General features: G+C 37.9%; 1 pseudogene; it reads right to left on the bottom strand.

Annotated features, from left to right (window-relative positions):
- Positions 1-606: 606 nt before the first annotated feature.
- LOC143388448 (nucleotide sugar transporter SLC35D1-like) overlaps positions 607-18,735 on the bottom strand; it is a 61,440-nt pseudogene continuing 43,311 nt past the window's right edge.

Genomic DNA, 18,735 nt, shown 5'->3' with positions numbered 1-18,735 from the left:
CCTCCATCCCTTCATTATCTCCGTTCTACATAACAGAGAGGGAACAATATTTTTAAGGAATCACTCTGCTCATCCCATCATTTCTCAGGAAAGTGAACATGGAAAGCAATACATTCCAAAACACCATGTATTTTTTTTAGTACCAAAGTTGCTATCTTTGGCAAATGTGATATTTATGAAGACAATGCAATCAATAAGAAAATTCAAAGAAATTTCAGATTGGCCGCATTTCTGGCAAAAGAAAGATCAAACTACTCCAGACACAGCAATGATTTGAATGATAAGGCTCCAGTAGGAGCACATTATATATGCAGCTCTCAGGGACCCCTGGATATCAAACTATGGAATAAAATATTTTCAAAACACTGATGTTTCACTGTCAGAACAGAAGAAAAATAAATTAAAAATCCCAGTACATTTTCCAGTTTGATATAAATTAATTCAAACAATATATTTAAAATAGAGTCAATTATAAGTTTCTCTCATAAAATTTCAAAAGGCAGCAATCAATCCTTAGATTGTACAAGTGCAAAAGGAATGGCATTTTCTTGTAATCATCTTGGCATCTTCCAGAGTTCTGAGTTGATCAGAAACTTGGGCACATGCAGTTGGAGCAGTCCTCTGGTCACACTGCTCCTTTCCCCTTCATGTCCAGCTTGTTACTGGCCTCTGACTGTTTGCTCAGCTGCTCCTCAGTGAAAGTGATGTACGAGTACACCAGGCTCCCAGCAATACTGCAAAATAGAAAACCACCATGAGGCAAGGAGGAAGGGGAAAAAAGATGAAGGAAAGAATATTTATAACAGCAAAATAAAAAAAAAAACGATAAAAAATAAGTGTTCCACAGTGGGAAATTACATAAATTCATATAATTAAACACTATGCTATTAAAATTACCTAAAATAAAAACAGGCAATGACATCTTAAGTGAGAAAGAATTCTATAAAACATTGATCCTATTTTATTTCAATGAGCATGAATATATGCACAATCTGCATCAGAGCAGAAAGTCTGGAAGTAACACATCAAGAATAGTGGTGATGGGGGATCCAACATGGCGGCGGGCGGAGAGGCAATGCTTTCAATACACCCCCAGTGATGGGGTCATAAAGATGCATAGATAACGCTTGGATTCTACCAACGGAGAATCTCCTAGCAAAATTCTACTGAAGAGAGACTGGCCGGGAGCTACTAGGATTTTTTGAAGTTTCAGTGTGACCCAGATGAGCAAAACCCTGCCACGAGATGCGGAGGTCCAGATCCACCAGCTGCAGTCCGCACGCTGCGGGCGCGGCTGCCGGTCCGTCCGCCCGCCCGCAGCCAAAGTGACTGGGTCCCGCTAGCCTCCGAGAGGCAGCTTGGCAGGAAGAAGTCTCTAGCCAAGACTTCATGAAGTAGCGAGCCAGGATCTGAGGCCAACTGGGACGGACCAGTCCCACCCCTCCCTTCGGACACCCCGGCAAGGAGCCTGGGGCCCGCCATAGCAGAGAGGTGACATCATTGAAATTCGGCCGATGGAATTCCTTCCCAGCAGAATCCACTTAAGCAGGTGTGTGACTCCCTCCCCATTCTGATACAAGCAGCCAGGAAACTTCATTGACCTCTTAGGGGTCGTGTCCGCAGGGAAGCAGAGGGGATCCCCGACACCCAGCCCCCCATATCACCAGCGGTGACTCCCAAGGTCTTAGCCGCCAGTTTACCACAGCACTGGGGCTTAAAAGGGACACGCGGTGGGATTGCAAGTGTAACTAGATCTCTGGGGAGTCACTTCTGGGGAACAGGACCTGGCTGGCTGGCTGACAGGAGGAAGGGGGTTAAGGGCCGGAGAAGTGAAACGGCTCTAGACTGACAAGTCTGAGAGACTCCCAGGAGACGCCTTACAGGGATTGCTATCGGCAGGTAGAGAGCAGAAGCTCCGCTCAGAGGGCACAGCTCTGCCTACTGGAAGAGAAGAAAGTGGATCTCTAAGACTTCAATTTTTTTTTCGTTGTTGTTGCTGCTGTTATTTTTTTCTTCTTCTTCTTCTCTCTCTGTTCCTTTCTCCCCTTTTCCTTCTCTCTTTCTTTCCCATTTCAATTTTTATTGTTCTTTTCATTCTCCTCTAATCTATCTATCTCTCTATCCTTCTTTCTTTTTAAGAGCACCTTCATTCCCCTACCCCCCAACTTTCATCCCAAGCATTACATCTTTCATTTCGTGTAATTGTCTAAATGAACATAGGTGAATGTCTCGAGGCTCTCTATAAGACTCCTAAATACCTAGCTACTACCAACACCCTGATCCAATTGCTGGGTAGTATCCAACTTCAGTGGAGCAATCTTCTAAAGTAACCAAGACATACTAACCATCATACCACCATAGCACCTAACCTAAACATATAGTCCTAAGAACAAATAACAAATCACTATATGCATACAGAACCTAGAAGCCTTTTATGAATTGAATGAATCAGCTTTAAAGTACAACAAAGCCCAACATTTCTAGGCATAATCTCCCACCACAAAGGAGAAACAACAGAGATATACAAAGCCAAAACAAATGTATAGGAGAAAGCAGTTACAAAGCAGTCAAACAGAGCTGGAAAGTAACGTGAACAACATGAGAAAACAAGGAAAAATAGGATTACAAACAATGCAGGACAACTTAAATATACAGGAGGACCTAGAAGAATCAGAATCATGGACAGGGAAAGAAATCAAGGCATACCTAACTCAGATGGAACGGAATATTAGAGAAGACATGAGACAGCAAGTCCAAGCAATGAAAGTATATTTTGAAAAGGAACTAAACACACAAATTCAATCTGCAAAGAACGAGCTTTACCAGGAGATAGAGATTTAAAAAACAAACAAACAGTAGTCCTAGAAATGCAAGAAACCATAAACCAGATTAAAAGTGCTAACGAGAATATTACAAATAGACTAGATCAAGTAGAAGTCAGAACATCAGATAATGAAGACAAAGTTTATCAACTTGAAAAGAATATAGTCAACACAGAAAAGATGCTTAAATCTCACGAGCAATCTATCCAAGAGATATGGGATCTCATCAAAAAACCAAATTTGAGAGTCATTGGGATAGAAGAAGGCACAGAGGTTCAGACCAAAGGAATGGATAACTTATTAAATGAAATAATCCTAGAAAACTTCCCAGAGATGAAAGATGGAATGGATTGCCAAATCCTGGAAGCTTACAGGACCCCAAACATCCAAAACCATAATAGACCAACTCCAAGACACATAATCATGAAGATAGCTAACATACAGGACAAGGAGAGAATATTAAAAGCTACGAGAGAAAGGAGGCAGATTACATTCAGGGGTAAACCAATTAGGTTAACGACTGATTTTTCCTCACAGACTTTGAAAGCGAGAAGATCCTGGAGCAACGTATTTCTAACTCTAAAAAATAATGGATTCCAACCAAGAATACTGTATAGAGCAAAACAAAACTAAGCTTCAGATTTGACAATGAAATTAAAATATTTCACAATAAACAAACCTAAAAGAATTCGCAGCCAGAAAACCAGCACTGCAAAGCATTTTGAGCAAAATACTACAAGAAGAGGAATTGAAAATTAGCGCCCAAAACTAACAGTGGGAGGTATCTCAGTAAAGGGGGAGAAAAATAACCAAAGAGGGAAAACTAGCCAAACTAAAATAAATAAATAAATAAACATGACTGGAAGTACAAACCATATTTCAATTGTAACCTTAAATGTTAATGGCTTAAATTCACCAATCAAGAGACATAGGCTAGTAACCTGAATTAAAAAAAAATCCAACAATATGCTGCCTTCAGGAGACTCATATGATAGGAAAAGACATACACAGGCTGAAGGTGAAAGGTTGGGAAAAATCATACCACTCACATGGCCCGTGGAAGCAAGCAGGAGTGGCCATACTCATATCAAATAAAATCAACTTCAAACCTAAGGTAATCAAAAGGGATAAAGAAGGACACTATATACGGTTAAAAGGAACCATCCACCATCAAGACATAACAATTATCAATTTGTATGCACCAAACAATGGTGCTGCAACGTTCATAAAACAAACTCTCCTCAAGTTCAAGAGTCAAATAGACCACACCACAATAATTATGGGGAACTTCAACACACCGCTCTCGCCATTGGACAGATACTCTAGACAAAAGCTGAACAAAGAAACTATAAAACTCAATAACGCAATCAATAACCTAGACTTAACCGACATATATAGAATATATCAACCATCATCAAGTGGATACACATTCTTCTCAGCAGCACATGGATCCTAATCAAAGCTAGACCATATATTATGCCATAGGGCGACTCTCAGTAAATATAAAGGTGTGGAGATAATACCATGCACCATATCTGACCATAATGGAATGAAACTAGAAATCAATGATAAAAGAAGAAAGGAAAAATCCTGCATCACCTGGAAAATGAACAATATGTTACTGAATGATCAATGGGTTACAGAAGATATAAAGGAGGAAATCAAAAAATTCTTAGAGATAAATGACAATACAGACACAACATACCAGAATCTATGGGACACAATGAAAGCAGTTTTAAGAGGGAAATTCATTTCCTGGAGTTCATTCCTCAAAAAAAGAAAAAAAAAACAACAAATAAATGAACTCACACTACATCTTAAAACCCTAGAAAAGGAAGAGCAAAACAACAGCATATGTAGTAGAAGACAAGAAATAATTAAAATCAGAGCGGAAATCAACGAAATTGAAACAAACAAACAAAAAAAAAACATTGAAAAAATTGATAAAACTAAAAGTTGGTTCTTTGAAAAAATAAATAAGATCAACAGACCCTTAGCCATGCTAACGAAGAGAAGAAGAGAGAGAACTCAAATTACTAACATACGGGATGAAAAAGGCAATATCACAACAGACACTACAGAAATACAGAAGATAATTAGAAAGTATTTTGAAACTGTATATTCCAATAAAATAGAAGATAGTGAAGATATCGATAAATTTCTTAAGTCATATGATCTGCCCAGATTGAGTCAGGAAGACACACACAATTTAAACAGACCAATAACAAAGGAAGAAATAGAAGAGGCCATCAAAAGACTACCAACCAAGAAAAGCCCTGGACTGGATGGGTATACAGCAGAGTTTTACAAAACCTTCAAAGAAGAATTAATACCAATACTTTTCAAGCTATTTCAAGAAATAGAAAAAGAAGGAGCTCTTCCAAATTCATTCTATGAGGCCAACATCACCCTGATCCTGAAACCAGACAAAGACATTTCAAAGAAAGAAAACTACAGACCAATATCTCTAATGAACTTAGATGCAAAAATTCTCAATAAAATCCTGGCGAATCGAATACAAAAGCATATCAAAAAAAATTGTGCACCATGATCAAATAGGATTCATCCCTGGGATGCAAGGCTGGTTCAATATACGGAAATCAATAAATGTTATTCACCACATCAATAGACTTAAAGATAAGAACCATATGATCATCTCAATCGATGCAGAAAAAGCATTCAACAAAGTACCGCATCCTTTATGTTCAAAACACTAGAAAAACTAGGGATAACAGGAACTTACCTCAACATTGTAAAAGCTATATATGCTAAGCCTCAGGCTAGCATCATTCTAAATGGAGAAAAACTGAAGGCATTCCCTCTAAAATCTGGAACAAGACAGGGATGCCCTCTCTCACCACTTCTATTCAATTTACTTCTTGAAATACTAGCCAGAGCAATTAGACAGACAAAAGAAATTAAAGGCATAAAAATAGGAATAGAAGAACTTAAATTATCGCTATTTGTGGATGACATTATAATATATTTAACAGACCCAGAAGGTCTACAAAGAAACTGCTAGAGTTAATAAATGAATCCAACAAAGTGGCAGGATATTAAATCAACACGCATAAATCAAAGGCATTCCTGTATATCAGCAACAAATCCTCTGAAATGGAAATGAGGACAACCACTCCATTCACAATATCCTCAAAAAAAATAAAATACTTGGGAATCAACCTAACAAAAGAGGTGAAAGATTTATACAATGAAAACTACAGAACCCTATGTGAGAGATAGAAGAAGATCTTAGAAGATGGAAAAATGTACCCTGTTCATGGATAGGCAGGACTAACATCATCAAAATGGCGATATTACTCAAAGTTCTCTATAGGTTTAATGCGATGCCAATCAAAATCCCAACAGCATTTCTTGTAGAAATAGATAAAGCAATCAAGAAATTCATATGGAATAACAAAAAACCCAGAATAGCAAAAGCAATTCTAAGCAGGAAGTGTGAATCTGGAGGTATAGCGATACCAGAGTTCAAACTGTACTACAAAGCAATAGTAACAGAAACAGCATGGTACTGGTACCAAAACAGGCAGGTGGATCAATGGTACAGAATAGAGGACACAGAAACCAATCCACAAAATTACAACTTTCTTATATTTGATAAAGGGGCTAAAAACATGCAATGGAGGAAGGATAGCATCTTCAACAAATGGTGCTGGGAAAATTGGAAATCCATATGCAACAAAATGAAACTGAATCCCTTTCTCTTGCCATGCACAAAAGTTAACTCAAAATGGATCAAAGAGCTTGACATCAAATCAGAGACCCTGCACCTGATAGAAGAAAAAGTTGGCTCCGATCTACATATTGTGGGGTCGGGCTCCAAATTCCTTAATAGGATGCCAATAGCCCAAGAGTTAATAACAAGAATAAACAAATGGAACTTACTTAAACTAAAAAGTTTTTTCTCAGCAAGAGAAACAATAAGAGAAGTAAATAGGGAGCCTACATCCTGGGAACAAATCTTTACTCCTCACACTTCAGATAGAGCCCTAATTTCCAGAATATATAAAGAACTCAAAAAAATTAAACAACAAGATAACAAATAACCCAATCAACAAATGGGCCAAGGACCTGCACAGACACTTCTTAGAGGAGGACATACAATCAATCAATAAGTACATGAAAAAATGCTCACTGTTTCTAGCAGTAAGAGAAATGCAAATCAAAACCACCCTAAGATACCATCTCACGCCAGTAAGATTGGCAGCCATTATGAAGTCAAACAACAACAAGTGCTGGCGAGGATGTGGGGAAAAGGGTACACTTGTACATTGCTGGTGGGACTGCAAATTTGTGTGGCCAATATGGAAAGCAGTATGGAGATTCCTGGGAAAGCTAAGAATGGAACCACCATTTGCCCCAGCTATCGTCCTCCTTAGACTATTCCCTGAGGCCCTTAAAAGAGCATACTATAGGGATACTGCCACATCAATGATCATAGCAGCACAATTAACAATAGCTAGACTGTGGAACCAACCTAGATGCCCTTCAATAGATGAATGGATAAAAAAATGTGGCATCTATACACAATAGAGTATTATGCAGCACTAAAAATCACAAAATCATGGAATTTGCAGGGAAATGGATGGCATTAGAGCAGATTTTGCTAAGTGAAGCTAGCCAATCCTTAAAAAACAAATGCCAAATGTCTTCTTTGATTTAAGGAGAGCAACTAAGAACTGAGCAGGGGGGAAGAGCATGAGGAAAAGATTAAAATTAAACCGAGATGAGTGGTGGGAGGGTAAGGAAAAGAGAAGGGAAATTGCATGGAAACGGAAGGAAACCCTCCTCGGTATACGAAATCACATACAAGAGATTGTGAGGGGAAAGGGGGGGCAGGGAGAGAACTGAACAACAACAGATGAGGTAGAGAGGGAAGATGGGAGGGGAGGGGAGGGGGGATAGTAGGGGATAGGAAAGGCAGCAGAATACAACAGTCACTAATATGGCATTATGTAAACATTGTGAATGTGTAACTGATGTGATTCTGCAATTTGTATTTGGGGTAAAAATGAAAGTTCATAACTCACTTGAATCAAATGTATGAAAGATGAAAAAAAAATGAAAAAAAAAGAATAGTGGTTACATCTGGATGGTGAAATTAGAGTGATTTTTCTTTTTTTCCTGCTAAAACAATTTCACAGTAGCAAACTTATCACCTTAGCCCTTAGCCTGTGACAGTTCCTGGTACACTGGTCTGTCCATCAGAAGGGTTTATTCTTTGATTCATCTAACCTAGGGCCTTGCATATGCTAGGCAAATACTCTATCACTGAGCTATACCCCCCACTCCAGGTTCACTCTTTGAGGACAGTAATTATTCTATAATTTTTCTGTGAGGACCTCAAATCCACTCAGGATCTATAACCTCCTATACCAATCACTAAGCTAAAAGCTAGCAGAAAGAGCCCAAAGATCAGCATTTCCAGCCTGCCCTGTCCTGCTCTTCAATGTTACCCAGGGCTCTATTGGATCTCCAGCCAGCTGGGTGTCTGGGCTTGGATCTGCTTTCAGATTTTTCTGCCATGGGTTTGGCCCTCATCTTCTGCCTGACCACAAGGCTCATAAACATGCTACTGATTTGAAAATCATTCTCTTTTCCTCTGAGCTTTGACATCCCAGCCCCAGGTCAGCTACTCACAGTGAGAGAGCCTGTCTCCTGCTCCCATAGGAAGGAAATGAGGCACTGGCATTTTACTGCACATGTTTACATAAAACTATCCATTCTCTGAAAAACGTCAACCAGTCATACACAAAGTTTTCTCCAAGCCATCCTTCCCAATCAGTTTCTCACTGTTTCTCATCTGAGCCTAACAGCACACAATAATAAATCAAATTGTTACTAATTATTAAAGTCTATTATGTGTCACACATTTTACATTCATTCCCTGCTGTTTCAATATTCCTCCAAGGTATAATATCCCTGCAAAGTACCTATTATATAGATGAGGAAACTGAATCCTAGAGTCATAAGAAGCTTGCTCAGCATCACAAACCATCTAATGATGGACCAGAATAAAGCCCAGGTCAATCCTTCTCCACTGCAGTCGCTGCCTACTTGATGGCTCCTATCCATTACTATTGCACTTACTTGTTCTTAATTGTCCTCATCATCCTGTAAACTTCTCACGGCCTTATTCCTTAAGCTCTACAGAATTTCTTACACAGGGCCTGGCACTTTGAAGTGACACAGTAAGTAATTGCTGAACTGAATGTCCTTTATCAGTCAAAAACTGGCCTGGTGGGCCCAATCCTGAGAGTGCCAGTGTTCACAGCGCTTCCTCTTTTCCTTCATATGGTAACTTTTTTTTTCCATTTTATTGTTTCCAAATTTGATCTAACTCTTCTGAAAACCATTTGTTTTTCTAGTGTATCAAGTTGACGATTTGCCTGGCAGCTGGGCTGGGACTCAAGGAGATGGCTTACTGAAGTTTTTACCACTAAAGGTAAATATTCTTGGAGGGCCATACTGGTATCCACATGACAGTCAATTCTCCATTGCCTCCAAACAAAGAAGAAGGGCTGCTCCTTTATTCCTTCATTCCTTCCCACAATAACCTAAAAATAATACTCTGTTATTTTTTCCTTTCAAGACAATCTTTGATGTTCATATTGAGCCCAATTCACCTGACTAAAAACACTGGGAAATACAGAGCAGAAGAAGACAAAAGAATGTCCTGAAATTTATTCCAGCCCAGTCCTATTCATGCTCCCACACCCTATTCTAGTAGCATAGTCAGTATAATGAGAAAAAAAAACGTGGACTCTAGGGTTAGGTCTTAGTTCAAATCCTACTAGCTCTGGGACCCTGGAAAAATTAATCTGAGATTCCATTCCTGTATTAATCTAGTAAGAAAATGCTATTATCTATCTAGGCTAGTCTGAGTATTAAATAGGATTAAACCCATAAAGAATCTAAACCTACTTCTGACACAGTAAGCAATCAGGAAATAGCATCTTCTTATCTTCTTTTTCTCCCACCTTCCCTGCCAGCCCTAACACAGACCAGAGAGGAAATGTATTGTTAACAAAAGATAGTTCATCCCAGCGGCTCCCAGTGGCTCGGGAGGCAGAGGTAGGAATATCATGAGTTCCCTAGCCCCAGAAACTTAGCCAGGCACTTAGCAATTATGTGAGATCCTATCTTTAAATAAAATTTTTAAAAGTGCTGGGGATGTGGCTCAGAGGTTAAGCTTCCCTGGGTTCAATTCTCACTACCAAAAAAAAAAAAAAAAAGATAGTCCATTCAAGCTCTTATTAAACAAATAAATGGCCGGGGCATGTCGCTCAGTGGTAGAGTGTGTCTGGCACATGCAAGGCCCTGATCTCCAGCACGGTGGGAGGTGTGTGTGTATAGTACAGGGAAGCACAACTATAAACTAAACTAGATGGCTTACAAGGAAATTTGCTTAGCATAATTCTAGAGGCTAGAAAAAACCAACATCAAGGCAAATTCTGTATTGGTGAGGAACATCTTCCTGGGTCAGATGGTGCCTTCTTACCTTGTCCTTGAATATAGGAAGTGGAGTGGGTCTTTAAGGAATCTCATTTAAGAGAGCTCCAACTCCATAACCCAATCACCCCAAGGCTTCACTCCTAATACCATCACCTTGAGAGTTACAACTTAAACATGAATTTTGAAGGAACACAAACATTCAGTCCATATCAAGGAGACTTGGCAAGATGCAAAAGGAGAGTCACATTGTGCCATATAGTTATTCAAATAACCAGAGCAAAATCAAAGCACAGAGCCTACTGGTCCTAACTCTGAAGCTCAAAGAACAAAGAACTGTTGTCTATTCAATTTTCACAAATTCCAAGTTGAGGCAACAACAATAGATTTTTTTTTTTTTTAGTGCCAGGAATTTAACCGAGGGGTGCTTAACCACTGAGCCACATCCCCAGCTCTAATTTTTTTGAGACAGGGTCTCACTTAAATTGCTGAAGCTGGCTTTGAACTTGCAATCCTACTGTCTCTGCCTCCCAAAAGCACTGGGAGTGTGCCACTATGCCCACAACAAAAGATTTTTTATTTCATCTTTATTCCTGACTTGATTATTACCAAATATTTACATTTACAGAAACATAAATTCATGAATCACTTGAAGAGGACTAAATACTCATCAATAAGTACATTATGTGTCAAGCAGCAATGAATTAATATTTTGCAACGGAATTTTAAACTGCTCTCCAGTAGCACTGGGGAGAAAGAGATGGAAGAAGAGGCAAAAGAAGATAGGGAAAAACCTAGATATTAGGTGGGGTGGGAACCTGTATCTGAATTGCTACCAAAGTCTAAATTACAATCTTCTACTATTACCAATTCATTTTTTATTGGATCCTTAAATATTCACTTCATGTTGAGAACTATCAGTAGAATTTGTATGTTAGACCTTCTTAAATATTCATTAAATTAAAAAACACTCAGAACTGATCAACAAGATTTTTAAAAAATGCATGTTAAAAATAAGGAACAATCACTACAAATCTTTTTTGAAATCCAAGCCATTTTCCACCTGCATAATATTCAAACCACAGACCTACCAAGCTGCTGTGGCAGAAACAGCTGGGAGATGCTTGGAAGAAAAAAGACAAAGCTACAATTTCCTATAAACAGGGGTCTAGTCAGAACACTGTGAGTTTGACTGCATAGTGCCGAGTTGTCTTTATCTGTTCTGAATCTATTAAATATGATGACTCTACATCATTTATTCTAATCTACTTCTGATCTTTCAAAGCAATGCAAACAGCCTACCTCTTCTAGACTGAGTCATGAAAATACTAGCTTTCAATAGTTAAGATGTCTGTTATACAAATAATGTATAGTAAAAATGTCTTCAATGGACCGACCCCATAGCCAGATAACAAGACTCCTGAAGTCCAAGCTTGTCTTCATCTCATCTTAACCACTAACATGCTTGTTAACGTGTCTAGGCAGATGGCTCTGCCTCCTAGATTAAGCCTTGCCTTCTACATATAAAACATGCCAAGCCACATCAAAACCTAGGAACCAAAAGGTTTGATTCCCGCTATTTTTAAGAAACACAGTTTCTGCCATATAAATGAAACTGGGTGTCTAGAAATCACATTCCTACAGTGACAGGGATCCCATCTCAATGTCCATACAGCACTGTGAGGAGCCCCTTCCTATCTTCCTTCTCATCAGCTAAACAAATCAGAGCTGCTTTGTTGCACTCTTCTATCACCATTCAGAGCTTTCAAAACTGAACAGAAACAGAAGAGACACAAAAGTTGAGTAAAAAGCATCTAACTATGGACTCTGCTTCTATAAAGCTGTAACATTCTGCAAATTATTTAACTCTTCAGAGCCTTACTTCCTTCATCTGTGAAATGAAGATTATAATAACACTCTTGTAGGCCAGGTACAGTGAGCATGCCTGTAATCCCAGCAGCTCAGGAGACTGAAGGCAGGAGAATTCAAAGCCAGCCTCAGCAACTTGGCGAAGCCCTAAGCAACTTAGCGAGAACAAAAATAAGAAATAAAAGGGGCTGGAGATGCAACTCAGTGTTTAAGTGCCTCTGGGGTCAATCCCTAGTACCAAAAAATTAAAAAAAAAAATAAAAATAAAAAACATCTTTGTAGGACTAACATCAAATTGTTAATATAATTATTAATAGAATTAGTATTTTACTTACTATATAATATGCAATTAATCAGTTAATACATAACTAATGCATTAAATTTTACACTTAAATTATATATGGGACAATAAATCATTTCAAAAGGCATACAGTAGCCATCCAACAGGGATAAAAGACAAATGCTAGGCCTGGTGCAGTGGCGCACACCTTTTAATCCCAGCAGCTTGGGAGGCTGAGGCAGGAAGATCGCAAGTTCAAAAACTGCCTCAGCCACAGTGAGGCGCTAAGCAACTCAGTGAGACCCTGTCTCTAAATAAAATACAAAATAGGAGTATGGATGTGGTCAAGTGCCCCTGAGTTCAATACCCGGTTCCCACCCCGCCACACACACAAAAAATGTCAAATGCCAACATATATCAGGGGCCAACACTACCAAAGGTCAAAAAGAAGATAGAAGTTCTGATATCTGCTGCTTCTCTGTACAGCTTGGCACTCACCCACTCACAATATCAGGGAGGAGTCCCAGTATAACAGGGGCTTCCTCTTTTGGGCCATCCTGACAAGGCCTTAACTGTACTACAAACAGCCAAGCCTCAACCATCTATTATCCACAGTTTATTATAAATAACTCTCAGAATGTCTTCCTATATAGGAGCTCATTCTTCCTGTTAGGAGACATTTGTGGTCTCTCATACTTGGGTGCCAATCTACTTTTACAAAAATTACCTTTTGGAAACCAGTCTCAGTCAAGCCACACTGGTATGCCTACTGCCCACCCTACCCCACACCTGCTTTTCCAGCTCCATGCTTTTTTTTTGTTCAGCCAGTATTTAAAATGGAATACCCATTCTTCTCTTTCCATATCTCTTAATCCTGCCTTCTCATCAAATATCCTTTCTTCTATGACATTTTCCAAGCAGCTTCGTATGATTTTATTTTCTGAGACCACACAATCTGTATTACTGATGCCAGCTATTTTGTGACATTTAATGTGATGATAGTTATGAAAGTTCTTTGGAGAGATTGTACAAAAAGTGGTTACTGCTGTCAATGGCACATAAGTGCTTAATGTTACCATAAATGCAGTATGATCCCTATATAAATGAAAGTTATTGCCAATTAACATAATTATTCCACATTTCTCCTACTCCTTCAGGGTAATCTCAACATAGTGGCTAAAACTAAGTCAGATCATATCAGTTGTTCAAACTTCTCCAACATCTATCTATCAAAAATCATTTTGTAATGACTAAAAAGGTCTGCCCTAATCTACTAGTCTAACGCATGGTTCTCATGGTCCCATCTCCTTTTACTCATTCCACGCCAGCCACATTAGTCTCCTTGTTTCTAGAATATTCCAGGAACATTCCCACTTCAGGTTCTTTCACTTACTCTTCCATCCAGAATCAGCATGGTTCATTACCTCAACTCCTTTAGATCTTTACATGAAATCTAGTTTTCTCAGTAGGTGCTCCCCACTCCCAAAAATTTCCTTAACCCACTTCCTCCCTTTATTTTTCTTTATTATTATTTATCTCCAACTAACCAAACATATATTTCACTCATTTATCTTTATTTTGTCTCCACCTTTAGAAGGAAAAATTTTAATTTGTTTTTAGTGTAGTGCTATTCTCATTACCTAAAAGAATGTCTGGTTGTGTGGGAGGCATCTACCAAGCATGTGCTGATAAACAGTGGGTTCCTGAGTAGATTACAAACTCCCAAAACAACATTCATCTTTGGTTTTTCCATGCACTAAGCAATCACTTCCTTTAACATATGTACAGAATGGGTTCACAGCTGACTTTTACCCTGCCTGCCAATGGAGAGAGAAAAGAGCAGTAGTAAGGCAGGAGGTAAGCAAGACTTCAGAAATGTCTGAAATCCAGTTTTGGGTCTTTATAAACCCTCATCTTGTGTCCCCTCTGCTTCTTACTATAGTAGCTCCATGACCTCAGGCAAGTTATTACACCTCTTTGAGCCCCAGTTTCATTCTGATGTGAAGTAGGGGATGAGTTCATGAAATTAAAAGGGGGCTGTCATATACCAGGTGCTCAACAAACAGTAATAACTCCCTGTTGTCTTCCCAGGTGCCTAGTAATATCATTTCTATACTAAAATAACTGTTGATCTTTGCACAAACTTTAAAAATAAAAGTGCTTTAATTACAGAAGTCTGGCTATAATAGGAACCATTCCATCTGCCTAGGAGTTTTTGAAGTTTGCCCAGGAATAAATTTTTTAAAAGCCAAAAAGTTTTGCAAAACCTGTTGTGATGTTTCACAGCCCTTGACAAGGATATTATTTTCTTTATTAACTGGTAAGAGTCAGGTGAATGCTCTCTTTCAGATCAGAACTCTATTAAGGTTCTATGTGTATACACAAGTTCGTGGAAGACTGCACTACAGAAAAGTCAAGGAAAGAAATATGTCTGAATACTTGTTTCCTATCAATTCCTTCTGTTTGGGTGTTTTGGAAGAAGTTTTCTTAGACTTTCAGGAACAGTCCTTTTTTTGCTCTTTCGACATCTTGAGACAAAAGTATTTCCATTATTTTCTTCCTTGCTTCTGTGTTCTTCTTTCTTTACTCTCAAAAACCCATAAATATGGGTGAAAGACCCACATCAGAACTACAAGAATACATGCTATGTGTTTTCCACATGTAGACAAACTTCCTTCAAATTCTTGAATCTCTTGCAAAAGAACCTCAGAAATCCTGACCACCTAACACACCTCCCTCAGAATATCCTGGGGAATCACTCAAAGAAGCTGAGTGGCAGAACTAAGAAAGACAAGTCTAGCTCAAGCCCCACATTTTAGAGATGGGAAAACTGACATTATGAAAACTGAATCATAGAGAGGTAGTGGCAGTATGAGCAACAAAGCACAAGATTTTTTTTTTGCTACATTTCAGTTCAACTCTATTCTGTTATGAACTTTAACATTAACTAAGGAGTTAGCTTTCCTCCCTATCACCTACTCAAAAGTACAAGGTCTTCCAGTGAGAAGACTGGTTAAGTGTTACATCAGCAGCAACTAACTGATGACACAAAACAAATCCTTTTCTATTTCCAAATGAGCAAGACACTGAGGAAAGAAGAACTTATGAAGAAGCTCTTCAGGAAAAGGCAGAAACCAGAACAAACTATAAGGATGGAATTATTCAAGAAGAGAAGCAACCTAGCACTAAGAAGCCACAGAGACTTCTAAAGAAATAGGCAAAAGAGTCCAAAATGAGAACGCTAAGCTCAGTAGCTAGACCAAAGTCCTGGGAAGCAACTCTACAGCTGTATTCTGAGCTGCACCATGTCCCATCCAGAGACTGTGTAGACAGTAAATTGGTTTTTGTTACTCAAAAGGTACCTGGTTTAAGAGCACATAAACTAATGTGGTTCACATTATGAAGGGATATGAAAATAATATTAATTCATTCATCTATGTACTATTTACTAACAATATTGAGGTTAACAATGAAGACTCAGAAGACTCATGGACAAATCTCTTAACAGCTGGGTAATATAGGGTAAATTTCCTAGTTTCTCTGTGAAATGGAAGTTACAGTACCTATCTCACAGGGCCATTGACAAATTGGGACTTTATCTACATTCTGTAATTTTGTTTGTCAAAAAAGACTGTTAATGAAAAGCCCCAAACTGGGAAAAAAATCTTTGCAAATCATATATTTGATAAAGGATTTGTAACTACAATATACATAGAATTCTAAAAACTTAAGAAGAAAAAATATATACCAAATTTTGGAAATGGGGAAAATATCATTTTACCAAAGAATATATACAAACTGCAAATTAGCACATGAAATGATACTCAGCAACATCAGTCATTAGGGAAATAATTAAAATCATAAAGAGATACCTTTACAGGCCTATTATAATTGTTAAAATTAAAAGACTGAACAACAACAACAAAACCCTTCGGATAATCTCAAAGGTCAAGAGATGGAGCAGCTGGGACTCTAATACATTGCTGGAGGCTGTGCAAAATGGCCCTGCCACTTGGAAAACAGTTTGGGAATTTCTTATAAAGTTAAACATATTTACACTACAACCCTGAAATTTTGCTCCTAAGCATTTATCCCATTAAAATTAAAACTTATATACACACCTTTCTAAGTAAATGTCTATAGCAACTAACATATAATAGCTAAAAACTGCAAACAGCCCAATGTCTTTCAAATGTTGGAAGGATACAGTAGAATTTCCATTCAATAGGACAGTACTCAGCAATAAAAATGATACATGCAAAAACATAGATGGAGGGCTGGAGCAGTAGCCCAGTGGTAAAGTGCTGGGCTCACACATTTGGGACCCTGGGTTCTATCCTCAGCACCACATAAAAATAAATAAATAAAAATAAAGTTATTGTGCCCATCTACAACTTAAAAAGAAAAAAAAAGAAAACTTGTGTGCAGTACACTAGCTAAAAGAGCAATACATGTGAAAGAGTAGCTTAGGAGTTCAAAAGCCAGCATCAGCAAAAGCTAGGCTCTAAGCAATTCAGTGTGACCATGTCTCTAAATAAAAACAAAAAACAGGACTGGGGATGTGGCTCAGTAGCCAAACATCCCTGAGTTCAATCTCTGGTATTTAAAATTTTAAAAAAAAAAAGCTACAAACATCATTTACATAACATTGTGGAAATCATACAGACAGAAAACACCTTCACTGGGATCTCAGGGGAGTGGGAGGGGCTAAATGAAAAAGGGCAAGAGGAGATATTAGAGGGCAATAGATTGTTTTGTTTCTTGATTGTGGTGGTGGTTATAGGAGTGTATACATTTGTCAAAACCCAGTACAGTACACTTTTGCTATATTTAATCATACATTATAGCTCAGATCAAGAAAAAAAAAACACCACCACAACTACCCATAACAAAAACCCTCCCTAAATCACAGAATCAACATTGGATTAAGCCTGAAAAGATACTAAGCCTCCTATCTCTAGCACCTGAATCATACCAGAGAGGGCTTTTCAAAAACTTTTCTTAAAACAGCAAAAATACTAGGAAGAATGCAGGGGAGCAAGATATGTCCAAGTGTAATCATAGGTTATTTTAAGAATACAGTTCTATTAGTGATTTTCTTCAAAGCACAGTCTGTCAAGTATTAACTGACATCATTTTCAAACAAAGAGAAATCTAATAAGTAGCTCCTGTAAATATGGGATTTGTTTGTTTATGTTGGGCACTGAAGATTGAGCCCTGGGGCACTTAACCACTGAACCACATCCACAGCCCCTTTTTGGGGGGATGAGAGGGATAGGGTCTCACTAAATTACAGAGGCTGGCTTTGAACTTGCAATTCTCCTGTCTCAGCCTCCTGAGTTGTTGAGATTACAAGTGTGCCCCACTATGCCTGGCTGTTAAGTTTGGTTTATATATTATATATGAAAAAAGTATCTACAATCTCTGATTCTGCTTACTGACTAGTGGAAGAAAACTAAAAGAAAGGTAGGCAATGAAGTCATAATTTTCATTTTGAAGAGAAAAAGTGGGGATATATAAGATAATATACTTTCCTTGCCAAAAGCTAATGAACACATTATAATGGAAATATTTAAATAGGAGTCAGGATACCTAAATTAAAATCCCAACTCTGCAAAGAATTTGAGTCCTAATTGGCTGAATAAAGCATATTATATATCTCCCTAGCCTTGTAATAAAATGGGGGGATTAAAGAGAAATATGAAACTTTAAAATTTATTACAAATGAAATGTGAAAGCAATTAGAAATTACTAAAAATGTCAAGAATACCATCGACATCATTGTCATATAGTCTAAAAAAATGGTACCACTTAAAAAACTTGAACCAAGACTATATAATTAACCAGAACTACCTGTTACAATAACTCCACTAGAACAATTTTCAAGATGTTCCTTTTGATACATATTAGAAGATTCATGTTATAATATTTCAACACATTAGATACCTAGGAGGTTTTCTTTAAATAACCTGAAATGTGAAAAAAGATAACCTAACTTTTATTTATTTACTTCTTTATTTTATAGCTTTATTGAGATATGATTAATACATTAAAAAACTATATTATTTATTTATTTAATAGTTTTACAGAGGTGTGAGTGATACGTAAACGCCTACATCTTTCAATTATTTATTTTGTAGCTTTATATATATAAAACTTACATACATTTAATGAATACAAATTTATGGTATACATACACCTCTGATACTATCACCAAAATCAAGGTAGTGAACATCTCCATCAGTTCTAAAAGTGCCCTGTGTCCCTTTGCCTTTTTATTTTCTTTTTGTAGTA

This window comes from Callospermophilus lateralis, unplaced genomic scaffold, assembly GCF_048772815.1.
Source record: "Callospermophilus lateralis isolate mCalLat2 unplaced genomic scaffold, mCalLat2.hap1 Scaffold_130, whole genome shotgun sequence".
Classification (NCBI taxonomy): Eukaryota; Metazoa; Chordata; class Mammalia; order Rodentia; family Sciuridae; genus Callospermophilus; species Callospermophilus lateralis.
This window is presented reverse-complemented; position numbering and strand designations above follow the sequence as displayed.